Raw genomic sequence first — 12,266 nt, 5'->3', positions numbered from 1 at the left:
TTTTGCTCTTCCATCTGATGCAGTAAGTAATCACACTCTACATCATATAGATCTACATGGTAGTGCTTCAACTTGTTCTCAATAGCTTTAAGACGGTTTGCGTGGCTCATCAAGGGATGGTTTTTCACCAGCTCTTTATACATTTCAAACAGTTCAGCTAACAACACATTTGAATTCATGGTGATAATATAGCAAAGTAGCCTGTACACTGATACTCTCACAAATACACAATGAAGAAATTCAGGTAGTTCACCATAATATAAATACACAAATACGGTGACTCCGCCCCCAATTATATTGGGGGCAATAAAATAATAAAGACAGCAATAAAACTCTTTTTTTGCAATTGTCCAGGTAGCCAAATGTTTGATTCTAAGATGCAGTTTGTTCCTTAGAAAGCCGCAATATTTGTACGGTAATAATCTCCTTCTTAATCGACTGTCAAATTAGGCGGCTCTCATTATTTTATCATGAAGAGTTATTTTCCGTCGAACGATACAGTCAAATTGAATGCCATATGATATAGTCATGTATAACATATCTACTTAATTAAGATATTGATATTAAAATTGATAGTTATCTGGGAAATAGCACATATGCATTAGTGAAAAAATAAATTCTCTGTAGAATAATCTGATATCGGGTAAGGCTATTAAATTTTTGATAATTTTTCAATTGATTTTCGACAATTTGATTAATTTACCGAAAGATAGGTTCTATGGCCTACTCTATGTTAGGGCTAAGGACGATTAAGTTCTATTTACCTAATTTGAGAAGTTTCAACAAAAGAGAAGTGTTATTCTTAATAATTTTTATATTTATTAGTTAATTATACATATATACAAATACTTAGTTCATTATCAATATTAGGCTATTAAATTTTTGATAAATTTTCAATTGATTCCGGTCCAGGTAGCCAAATGTTTGGTTCTAAGATGCAGTTTGTTCCTTAGAAAGCCGTAATATTTATACGCTAATAATCTCCTTCTTAATCTACTGTCAAATTGGGCGGCTCTCATTATTTTATCATGAAAACTTATTTTCCGTCGAACGATACAGTCAAATTGAATGTCATACGATATAGTCGTGTTTAACATATCTACTTAATTAACATATTGATATTAAAATTGATAGTTATCTGGGAAATAGCACATATGAATTAGTGAAAAAATAAATTCTCTGTAGAATAATCTGATATCCGGTAAGGCTATTAAATTTTTGATAAATTTTCAATTGATTTTCGACAATTTGATTAATTTACCGAAAGATAGATTCTATAGCCTACTCTATGTTAGGGCTAAGGACGATTAAGTTCTATTTACCTAATTTGAGAAGTTTCAAAAAAAGAGAAGTGTTATTCTTAATAATTTTTATATTTATTAGTTAATTATACATATATACAAATATATAGTTCATTATCAATATTAGGCTATTAAATTTTTGATAAATTTTCAATTGATTCCGGTCCAGGTAGCCAAATGTTTGGTTCTAAGATGCAGTTTGTTCCTTAGAAAGCCGCAATATTTATACGCTAATAATCTCCTTCTTAATCTACTGTCAAATTAGGCGGCTCTCATTATTTTATCATGAAAAGTTATTTTCCGTCGAACGATACAGTCAAATTGAATGTCATACGATATAGTCGTGTATAACATATCTACTTAATTAACATATTGATATTAAAATTGATAGTTATCTGGGAAATAGCACATATGAATTAGTGAAAAAATAAATTCTCTGTAGAATAATCTGTTATCCGGTAAGGCTATTAAATTTTTGATAAATTTTCAATTGATTTTCGACAATTTGATTAATTTACCGAAAGATAGATTCTATGGCCTACTCTATGTTAGGGCTAAGGACGATTAAGTCCTATTTACCTAATTTGAGAAGTTTCAACAAAAGAGAAGTGTTATTCTTAATAATTTTTATATTTATTAGTTAATTATACATATATACAAATATTTAGTTCATTATCAATATTAGGCTATTAAATTTTTGATAAATTTTCAATTGATTCCGTTCCAGGTAGCCAAATGTCTGGTTCTAAGATGCAGTTTGTTCCTTAGAAAGCCGCAATATTTATACGCTAGTAATCTCCTTCTTAATCGACTGTCAAATTAGGCGGCTCTCATTATTGTATCATGAAGAGTTATTTTCCGTCGAACGATACAGTCAAATTGAATGTCATACGATATAGTCGTGTATAACATATCTACTTAATTAACATATTGATATTAAAATTGATAGTTATCTGGGAAATAGCACATATGCATTAGTGAAAAAATAAATTCTCTGTAGAATAATCTGATATCTGGTAAGGCTATTAAATTTTTGATAAATTTTCAATTGATTTTCGACAATTTGATTAATTTACCGAAAGATAGATTCTATGGCCTACTCTATGTTAGGGCTAAGGACGATTAAGTTCTATTTGCCTAATTTGAGAAGTTTCAAGAAAAGAGAAGTGTTATTCTTAATAATTTTTATATTTATTAGTTAATTATACATATATACAAATATTTAGTTCAATTGAAATTCTGTAAAAATATACAACATTAGTAGCGTATGGTAAAGTGCTAAATAGTACATTTAGTTTTAAATTGATACGCCAAGATCTCTTCTTCGTCCATTGTTAGATATTGCACACTATCTAAATCGTCACATCGATGGTCATGTTTATCACTGCTGTTATAGGAGTCATCAGCATCACTTTCGGAATCGGTATTTGCAACACCTATATATGTTTCCCCGCATTCAGAAAAACACACATCTTCCTCTTCTGATGGAAAATTGCTTACCGATGATCCCGACCACGATCCGAATAAAGAAACATCGTCAAGGCTAATTTCATCTTCTGAAAATTCGCCAATGCAAATAGAGGCATGCTTCTTCATGTCTGTTAATGCTCCTGGCTGCTGCAATCTTCTAAAAGCATTTATTTTTACTCGTTTGTTATCGCCGCTATCCGGGTGGTTGCCATCTCCGAGACTCTCTGATTTCAGTAACCTTCTATGAGCACTGACTTTCGTCCTCTCTCGAATGATCTCATTTTTGGATGTGGAACTCGATCCTTCCATTTTTGCTCCGTACAACATTTCACTATCTATTCTATAGCAAATGTATTCCATCGAGAGGCTGCAATCGAGATCCGCCCATTCGCATCCTGTTGGAATGTCTTCAGTTAAGCGTAGTTTCTTCTTGCTTTGGCGCATTTCAGAATTTTGCTCTTCCATCTGATGCAGTAAGTAATCACACTCTACATCATATACATCTACATGGTAGTGCTTCAATTTGTTCTCAATAGCTTTAAGACGGTTTGCGTGGCTCATCAAGGGATTGTTTTTCACCAGCATTTTATACATTTCAAACAGTTCAACTAACAACATATTTGAATTCATGGTGATAATATAGCAAAGTAGCCTGTACACTGATACTCTCACAAATACACAATGAAGAAATTCAGGTAGTTCACCATAATATATATGGACAAATACGGCGACTCCGCCCCCAATTATATTGGGGACAATAAAATAATAATAATAATACAGTAATAAAACTCTTTTTTTGTATTTGTCCAGGTAGCCAAATGTTTGGTTCTAAGATGCAGTTTGTTCCTTAGAAAGCCGCAATATTTATACGCTAATAATCTCCTTCTTAATCGACTGTCAAATTAGGCGGCTCTCATTATTTTATCATGAAAAGTTATTTTCCGTCGAACGATACAGTCAAATTGATTGTCATACGATATAGTCGTGTATAACATATGTACTTAATTAACATATTGATATTAAAATTGATAGTTATCTGGGAAATAGCACATATGCATTAGTGAGAAAATAAATTCTCTGTAGAATAATCTGATATCCGGTTAGGCTATTAAATTTTTGATAAATTTTCAATTGGTTTTCGACAATTTGATTAATTTACCGAAAGATAGATTCTATGGCCTACTCTATGTTAGGGCTAAGGACGATTAAGTCCTATTTACCTAATTTGAGAAGTTTCAACAAAAGAGAAGTGTTATTCTTAATAATTTTTATATTTATTAGTTAATTATACATATATACAAATATTTAGTTCATTATCAATATTAGGCTATTAAATTTTTGATAAATATTCAATTGATTCCGGTCCAGGTAGCCAAATGTTTGGTTCTAAGATGCAGTTTCTTCCTTAGAAAGCCGCAATATTTACACGCTAATAATCTCCTTCTTAATCGACTGTCAAATTAGGAGGCTCTCAATATTGTATCATGAAGAGTTATTTTCCGTCGAACGATACAGTCAAATTGAATGTCATACGATATAGTCGTGTATAACATATCTACTTAATTAACATATTGATATTAAAATTGATAGTTATCTGGGAAATAGCACATATGCATTAGTGAAAAAATAAATTCTCTGTAGAATAATCTGATATCCGGTAAGGCTATTAAATTTTTGATAAATTTTCAATTGATTTTCGACAATTTGATTAATTTACCGAAAGATGGATTCTATGGCCTACTCTATGTTAGTGCAAAGGACGATTAAGTTCTATTTACCTAATTTGAGAAGTTTCAACAAAAGATAAGTGTTATTCTTAATAATTTTTATATTTATTAGTTAATTATACATATATACAAATATTTAGTTCAATTGAAATTCGGTAAAAATATACAACATTAGTAGCGTATGGTAAAGTGCTAAATAGTACATTTAGTTTTAAATTGATACGCCAAGATCTCTTCTTCGTCCATTGTTAGATATTGCACACTATCTAAATCGTCACATCGATGGTCATGTTTATCACTGCTGTTATAGGAGTCATCAGCATCACTTTCGGAATCGGTATATGCAACACCTATATATGTTTCCCCGCATTCAGAAAAACACACATCTTCCTCTTCTGATGGAAAATTGCTTACCGACGATCCCGACCACGATCCGAATAAAGAAACATCGTCAAGGCTAATTTCATCTTCTGAAAATTCGCCAATGCAAATAGAGGCATGCTTCTTCATGTCTGTTAATGCTCCTGGCTGCTGCAATCTTCTAAAAGCTTTTATTTTTACTCGTTTGTTATCGCCGCTATCCGGGTGGTTGCCATCTCCGAGACTCTCTGATTTCAGTAACCTTCTATGAGCACTGACTTTCGTCCTCTCTCGAATGATCTCATTTTTGGGTGTGGAACTCGATCCTTCCATTTTTGCTCCGTACAACATTTCACTATCTATTCTATAGCAAATGTATTCCATCGAGAGGCTGCAATCGAGATCCGCCCATTCGCATCCTGTTGGAATGTCTTCAGTTAAACGTAGTTTCTTCTTGCTTTGGCGCATTTCAGAATTTTGCTCTTCCATCTGATGCAGTAAGTAATCACACTCTACATCATATAGATCTACATGGTAGTGCTTCAACTTGTTCTCAATAGCTTTAAGACGGTTTGCGTGGCTCATCAAGGGATGGTTTTTCACCAGCTCTTTATACATTTCAAACAGTTCAGCTAACAACACATTTGAATTCATGGTGATAATATAGCAAAGTAGCCTGTACACTGATACTCTCACAAATACACAATGAAGAAATTCAGGTAGTTCACCATAATATATATACACAAATACGGTGACTCCGCCCCCAATTATATTGGGGGCAATAAAATAATAAAGACAGCAATAAAACTCTTTTTTTGCAATTGTCCAGGTAGCCAAATGTTTGATTCTAAGATGCAGTTTGTTCCTTAGAAAGCCGCAATATTTGTACGGTAATAATCTCCTTCTTAATCGACTGTCAAATTAGGCGGCTCTCATTATTTTATCATGAAGAGTTATTTTCCGTCGAACGATACAGTCAAATTGAATGCCATATGATATAGTCATGTATAACATATCTACTTAATTAAGATATTGATATTAAAATTGATAGTTATCTGGGAAATAGCACATATGCATTAGTGAAAAAATAAATTCTCTGTAGAATAATCTGATATCGGGTAAGGCTATTAAATTTTTGATAATTTTTCAATTGATTTTCGACAATTTGATTAATTTACCGAAAGATAGGTTCTATGGCCTACTCTATGTTAGGGCTAAGGACGATTAAGTTCTATTTACCTAATTTGAGAAGTTTCAACAAAAGAGAAGTGTTATTCTTAATAATTTTTATATTTATTAGTTAATTATACATATATACAAATATTTAGTTCATTATCAATATTAGGCTATTAAATTTTTGATAAATTTTCAATTGATTCCGGTCCAGGTAGCCAAATGTTTGGTTCTAAGATGCAGTTTGTTCCTTAGAAAGCCGTAATATTTATACGCTAATAATCTCCTTCTTAATCTACTGTCAAATTGGGCGGCTCTCATTATTTTATCATGAAAACTTATTTTCCGTCGAACGATACAGTCAAATTGAATGTCATACGATATAGTCGTGTTTAACATATCTACTTAATTAACATATTGATATTAAAATTGATAGTTATCTGGGAAATAGCACATATGAATTAGTGAAAAAATAAATTCTCTGTAGAATAATCTGATATCCGGTAAGGCTATTAAATTTTTGATAAATTTTCAATTGATTTTCGACAATTTGATTAATTTACCGAAAGATAGATTCTATAGCCTACTCTATGTTAGGGCTAAGGACGATTAAGTTCTATTTACCTAATTTGAGAAGTTTCAAAAAAAGAGAAGTGTTATTCTTAATAATTTTTATATTTATTAGTTAATTATACATATATACAAATATATAGTTCATTATCAATATTAGGCTATTAAATTTTTGATAAATTTTCAATTGATTCCGGTCCAGGTAGCCAAATGTTTGGTTCTAAGATGCAGTTTGTTCCTTAGAAAGCCGCAATATTTATACGCTAATAATCTCCTTCTTAATCTACTGTCAAATTAGGCGGCTCTCATTATTTTATCACGAAAAGTTATTTTCCGTCGAACGATACAGTCAAATTGAATGTCATACGATATAGTCGTGTATAACATATCTACTTAATTAACATATTGATATTAAAATTGATAGTTATCTGGGAAATAGCACATATGAATTAGTGAAAAAATAAATTCTCTGTAGAATAATCTGTTATCCGGTAAGGCTATTAAATTTTTGATAAATTTTCAATTGATTTTCAACAATTTGATTAATTTACCGAAAGATAGATTCTATGGCCTACTCTATGTTAGGGCTAAGGACGATTAAGTCCTATTTACCTAATTTGAGAAGTTTCAACAAAAGAGAAGTGTTATTCTTAATAATTTTTATATTTATTAGTTAATTATACATATATACAAATATTTAGTTCATTATCAATATTAGGCTATTAAATTTTTGATAAATTTTCAATTGATTCCGGTCCAGGTAGCCAAATGTCTGGTTCTAAGATGCAGTTTGTTCCTTAGAAAGCCGCAATATTTATACGCTAGTAATCTCCTTCTTAATCGACTGTCAAATTAGGCGGCTCTCATTATTGTATCATGAAGAGTTATTTTCCGTCGAACGATACAGTCAAATTGAATGTCATACGATATAGTCGTGTATAACATATCTACTTAATTAACATATTGATATTAAAATTGATAGTTATCTGGGAAATAGCACATATGCATTAGTGAAAAAATAAATTCTCTGTAGAATAATCTGATATCTGGTAAGGCTATTAAATTTTTGATAAATTTTCAATTGATTTTCGACAATTTGATTAATTTACCGAAAGATAGATTCTATGGCCTACTCTATGTTAGGGCTAAGGACGATTAAGTTCTATTTGCCTAATTTGAGAAGTTTCAAGAAAAGAGAAGTGTTATTCTTAATAATTTTTATATTTATTAGTTAATTATACATATATACAAATATTTAGTTCAATTGAAATTCTGTAAAAATATACAACATTAGTAGCGTATGGTAAAGTGCTAAATAGTACATTTAGTTTTAAATTGATACGCCAAGATCTCTTCTTCGTCCATTGTTAGATATTGCACTCTATCTAAATCGTCACATCGATGGTCATGTTTATCACTGCTGTTATAGGAGTCATCAGCATCACTTTCGGAATCGGTATTTGCAACACCTATATATGTTTCCCCGCATTCAGAAAAACACACATCTTCCTCTTCTGATGGAAAATTGCTTACCGATGATCCCGACCACGATCCGAATAAAGAAACATCGTCAAGGCTAATTTCATCTTCTGAAAATTCGCCAATGCAAATAGAGGCATGCTTCTTCATGTCTGTTAATGCTCCTGGCTGCTGCAATCTTCTAAAAGCATTTATTTTTACTCGTTTGTTATCGCCGCTATCCGGGTGGTTGCCATCTCCGAGACTCTCTGATTTCAGTAACCTTCTATGAGCACTGACTTTCGTCCTCTCTCGAATGATCTCATTTTTGGATGTGGAACTCGATCCTTCCATTTTTGCTCCGTACAACATTTCACTATCTATTCTATAGCAAATGTATTCCATCGAGAGGCTGCAATCGAGATCCGCCCATTCGCATCCTGTTGGAATGTCTTCAGTTAAGCGTAGTTTCTTCTTGCTTTGGCGCATTTCAGAATTTTGCTCTTCCATCTGATGCAGTAAGTAATCACACTCTACATCATATACATCTACATGGTAGTGCTTCAATTTGTTCTCAATAGCTTTAAGATGGTTTGCGTGGCTCATCAAGGGATTGTTTTTCACCAGCATTTTATACATTTCAAACAGTTCAACTAACAACATATTTGAATTCATGGTGATAATATAGCAAAGTAGCCTGTACACTGATACTCTCACAAATACACAATGAAGAAATTCAGGTAGTTCACCATAATATATATGGACAAATACGGCGACTCCGCCCCCAATTATATTGGGGACAATAAAATAATAATAATAATACAGTAATAAAACTCTTTTTTTGTATTTGTCCAGGTAGCCAAATGTTTGGTTCTAAGATGCAGTTTGTTCCTTAGAAAGCCGCAATATTTATACGCTAATAATCTCCTTCTTAATCGACTGTCAAATTAGGCGGCTCTCATTATTTTATCATGAAAAGTTATTTTCCGTCGAACGATACAGTCAAATTGATTGTCATACGATATAGTCGTGTATAACATATGTACTTAATTAACATATTGATATTAAAATTGATAGTTATCTGGGAAATAGCACATATGCATTAGTGAGAAAATAAATTCTCTGTAGAATAATCTGATATCCGGTTAGGCTATTAAATTTTTGATAAATTTTCAATTGGTTTTCGACAATTTGATTAATTTACCGAAAAATAGATTCTATGGCCTACTCTATGTTAGGGCTAAGGACGATTAAGTCCTATTTACCTAATTTGAGAAGTTTCAACAAAAGAGAAGTGTTATTCTTAATAATTTTTATATTTATTAGTTAATTATACATATATACAAATATTTAGTTCATTATCAATATTAGGCTATTAAATTTTTGATAAATTTTCAATTGATTCCGGTCCAGGTAGCCAAATGTTTGGTTCTAAGATGCAGTTTCTTCCTTAGAAAGCCGCAATATTTACACGCTAATAATCTCCTTCTTAATCGACTGTCAAATTAGGAGGCTCTCAATATTGTATCATGAAGAGTTATTTTCCGTCGAACGATACAGTCAAATTGAATGTCATACGATATAGTCGTGTATAACATATCTACTTAATTAACATATTGATATTAAAATTGATAGTTATCTGGGAAATAGCACATATGCATTAGTGAAAAAATAAATTCTCTGTAGAATAATCTGATATCCGGTAAGGCTATTAAATTTTTGATAAATTTTCAATTGATTTTCGACAATTTGATTAATTTACCGAAAGATGGATTCTATGGCCTACTCTATGTTAGTGCAAAGGACGATTAAGTTCTATTTACCTAATTTGAGAAGTTTCAACAAAAGATAAGTGTTATTCTTAATAATTTTTATATTTATTAGTTAATTATACATATATACAAATATTTAGTTCAATTGAAATTCGGTAAAAATATACAACATTAGTAGCGTATGGTAAAGTGCTAAATAGTACATTTAGTTTTAAATTGATACGCCAAGATCTCTTCTTCGTCCATTGTTAGATATTGCACACTATCTAAATCGTCACATCGATGGTCATGTTTATCACTGCTGTTATAGGAGTCATCAGCATCACTTTCGGAATCGGTATATGCAACACCTATATATGTTTCCCCGCATTCAGAAAAACACACATCTTCCTCTTCTGATGGAAAATTGCTTACCGACGATCCCGACCACGATCCGAATAAAGAAACATCGTCAAGGCTAATTTCATCTTCTGAAAATTCGCCAATGCAAATAGAGGCATGCTTCTTCATGTCTGTTAATGCTCCTGGCTGCTGCAATCTTCTAAAAGCTTTTATTTTTACTCGTTTGTTATCGCCGCTATCCGGGTGGTTGCCATCTCCGAGACTCTCTGATTTCAGTAACCTTCTATGAGCACTGACTTTCGTCCTCTCTCGAATGATCTCCTTTTTGGGTGTGGAACTCGATCCTTCCATTTTTGCTCCGTACAACATTTCACTATCTATTCTATAGCAAATGTATTCCATCGAGAGGCTGCAATCGAGATCCGCCCATTCGCATCCTGTTGGAATGTCTTCAGTTAAACGTAGTTTCTTCTTGCTTTGGCGCATTTCAGAATTTTGCTCTTCCATCTGATGCAGTAAGTAATCACACTCTACATCATATAGATCTACATGGTAGTGCTTCAACTTGTTCTCAATAGCTTTAAGACGGTTTGCGTGGCTCATCAAGGGATGGTTTTTCACCAGCTCTTTATACATTTCAAACAGTTCAGCTAACAACACATTTGAATTCATGGTGATAATATAGCAAAGTAGCCTGTACACTGATACTCTCACAAATACACAATGAAGAAATTCAGGTAGTTCACCATAATATATATACACAAATACGGTGACTCCGCCCCCAATTATATTGGGGGCAATAAAATAATAAAGACAGCAATAAAACTCTTTTTTTGCAATTGTCCAGGTAGCCAAATGTTTGATTCTAAGATGCAGTTTGTTCCTTAGAAAGCCGCAATATTTGTACGGTAATAATCTCCTTCTTAATCGACTGTCAAATTAGGCGGCTCTCATTATTTTATCATGAAGAGTTATTTTCCGTCGAACGATACAGTCAAATTGAATGCCATATGATATAGTCATGTATAACATATCTACTTAATTAAGATATTGATATTAAAATTGATAGTTATCTGGGAAATAGCACATATGCATTAGTGAAAAAATAAATTCTCTGTAGAATAATCTGATATCGGGTAAGGCTATTAAATTTTTGATAATTTTTCAATTGATTTTCGACAATTTGATTAATTTACCGAAAGATAGGTTCTATGGCCTACTCTATGTTAGGGCTAAGGACGATTAAGTTCTATTTACCTAATTTGAGAAGTTTCAACAAAAGAGAAGTGTTATTCTTAATAATTTTTATATTTATTAGTTAATTATACATATATACAAATATTTAGTTCATTATCAATATTAGGCTATTAAATTTTTGATAAATTTTCAATTGATTCCGGTCCAGGTAGCCAAATGTTTGGTTCTAAGATGCAGTTTGTTCCTTAGAAAGCCGTAATATTTATACGCTAATAATCTCCTTCTTAATCTACTGTCAAATTGGGCGGCTCTCATTATTTTATCATGAAAACTTATTTTCCGTCGAACGATACAGTCAAATTGAATGTCATACGATATAGTCGTGTTTAACATATCTACTTAATTAACATATTGATATTAAAATTGATAGTTATCTGGGAAATAGCACATATGAATTAGTGAAAAAATAAATTCTCTGTAGAATAATCTGATATCCGGTAAGGCTATTAAATTTTTGATAAATTTTCAATTGATTTTCGACAATTTGATTAATTTACCGAAAGATAGATTCTATAGCCTACTCTATGTTAGGGCTAAGGACGATTAAGTTCTATTTACCTAATTTGAGAAGTTTCAAAAAAAGAGAAGTGTTATTCTTAATAATTTTTATATTTATTAGTTAATTATACATATATACAAATATATAGTTCATTATCAATATTAGGCTATTAAATTTTTGATAAATTTTCAATTGATTCCGGTCCAGGTAGCCAAATGTTTGGTTCTAAGATGCAGTTTGTTCCTTAGAAAGCCGCAATATTTATACGCTAATAATCTCCTTCTTAATCTACTGTCAAATTAGGCGGCTCTCATTATTTTATCATGAAAAGTTATTT

Source organism: Rhynchophorus ferrugineus, unplaced genomic scaffold (assembly GCF_030347505.1).
Source record: "Rhynchophorus ferrugineus isolate W39M unplaced genomic scaffold, kcgeb_rfMv2 rfM3, whole genome shotgun sequence".
In the NCBI taxonomy this organism is placed as follows: domain Eukaryota; kingdom Metazoa; phylum Arthropoda; class Insecta; order Coleoptera; family Curculionidae; genus Rhynchophorus; species Rhynchophorus ferrugineus.
This window is presented reverse-complemented; position numbering follows the sequence as displayed.